Consider the following 2,082-nt stretch of genomic DNA (forward strand, 5'->3'; position numbering starts at 1 on the left):
GCATCGTCTTTGCCCTGGGGAATGCCCATTGATTTATTCTATGTTGGTATAATTGTATTATGTTCCGTGAAGTAAGGTACCTGCAATTGGCTTTTATGTTTTTTCACTTTAATAAAAAGAATTTAAAAAAAAAATTAGAATGTAAGGGACCAAGCTCCCGCCTCTCCACCTAGTTCAGTCCCAGGGTCAGGTCTCCTCTCTTTCGTCCAAAACCCGCCGCCTCAGCGGCATCATGTCCGAAGTCCTGGCGCCGGAGTTGCATGGCCTGTCCAAAGAAGACATGGTCGGCGCGTGCACAGACCGAGACCCCAGCATTAAGGATTACTTGATGGAGCAAACTATGCTTAGGATAAAAGATCCCAAAAAGTCATTAGAATTTTACACCAAAGTTCTTTGAATGACACTCTTGCAGAAATTTGATTTTTCATCTATGAAATGTTCACTTTATTTCATGGGTTATGAAGACAAAAAGGACATTCCCAGCAATACAAAAGAACGAACAGCATGGACTTTTCCAGGAAGACCACAATAGAACTGACTTATAATTGGGGAAGTGAAGAGAGGAGCTATCATTAGGGGTGGGTGGAATTTGCGTAATTGCGTTACGCACATCTCCGCGAAACGGTAAAAAATCTCCGCGAACATGCAGAAATTCCACAAACATGCAGTATTGCTTGTTCGCAATGCTTTTTTCTGGTTCGCAATCTCTGTTTGCGTCCTCGGGGGTAAATATCTTGCGAACACGCATTTTGAGAACGCAAACAAGCAAAACATTTCGTGAAGTCGCGCAACGCAGTATTTTGGACAATTTTGCGTTCTCTGCGGAACCCGAAATTACCCAAATTCCACGAGAGAAACAGAATTTACCACCCAGGCCTAGTTATCATAACGGAAGCTCCGACTCTCGAGGATTTGGGGACATTGGCATTGCATTTCCAGATGTCTACACAGTTTGTAAAAGATTTGAAGATCTAGGAGTAACATCTGTGAAGCAACCAGATGATGGTAAAAAGGAAGGACTTGCTTTTATACAGGATCCTGACGGTTACTGTATTGAAATCCTTAGTCCCAACAACATGTTAAATATAATATAAATATCTTAGCTTTTGGGTCCGTGCCATCAAATGTTCGAAGAGATTGCTCCAAGAGGCTGAAAATGAGTATGTACGATAAAAACACTACCAGTTTACAATATTGGAATTCTATATCTTTGTTGTACTTGACATAACACTTTTTTAAAAGACTAACTCCCTTTTTAGGTCTCGTCTGAGACAGCGCATAGCTGTCTCTTCGAGACATTTAGCAAGTGGCTTTTAAAAGTGCCATCAGAGGCTTTTGCTGGCCTACACCTTACATTCACGAGCTCGAGCACGTGCACAGCTGCCATCTGTGTTTTTATTGCTGTAATCATGCTCCTCTGCTTGCACCACCCCCTTCTTTTCCCCCTCCCTCCTGGTCAGCTTCATTTGTGTCTTCTCGCTTTGAATCATGCTCCTCTGCTCGCACTCCCCTTCCTTCTTCGTCAGTTTCATTTGCGTCTTCTATCATTGTGAAGGCTCCTGCTTCCACCAGGCACACACACGCCACCAGCCATCAGTGCACGCTTCCACCAGGCACACACCCACAAGTTCAAGTTCAGGGATTTATATAGCGCACTACTCACCTAGAGGGTCTCAAGGCGCTTGGGGAGGGGGGGATAATTTTTGTCGAATAGCCAGGTTTTAAGTTCTTTTCTGAAGGAGATGTGGTTCTGAGTAAGGCGGAGGTGAGTGGGGAGTGAGTTCCAGGTCTTGGCCGCCAGGAAGGAAAAGGATCTGCCCCCCATGGTGGATTTTCGGATGCGCGGGACTGCGGCGAGGGCTTGATTGGAGGATCTTAGTTGGCGGTTGGGTGTGTAGAAGGACAGTCGAGTGTTGAGGCATTCGGGTCCTAGTTTGTAGAGGGCCTTGTGTGCGTGGGTGAGGAGACGGAACGTAATTCTCTTGTTTACGGGAAGCCAGTGGAGGTCTTTCAGGTGTCTGGTAATGTGATCTTGGCGAGGGATGTCCAATATGAGTCTCGCTGATGCGTTTTGGATGCGTT

At 45.4% G+C, this 2,082-nt stretch overlaps 1 pseudogene; it reads left to right on the top strand.

Moving 5' to 3' along the window:
* The first annotated feature begins 232 nt into the window (after window positions 1-232).
* On the top strand, window positions 233-1,094 carry LOC147664121 (lactoylglutathione lyase-like; annotated as a pseudogene).
* Window positions 1,095-2,082: the final 988 nt, after the last annotated feature.

Source organism: Lissotriton vulgaris, unplaced genomic scaffold (genome assembly GCF_964263255.1).
Source record: "Lissotriton vulgaris unplaced genomic scaffold, aLisVul1.2 SCAFFOLD_8306, whole genome shotgun sequence".
In the NCBI taxonomy this organism is placed as follows: domain Eukaryota; kingdom Metazoa; phylum Chordata; class Amphibia; order Caudata; family Salamandridae; genus Lissotriton; species Lissotriton vulgaris.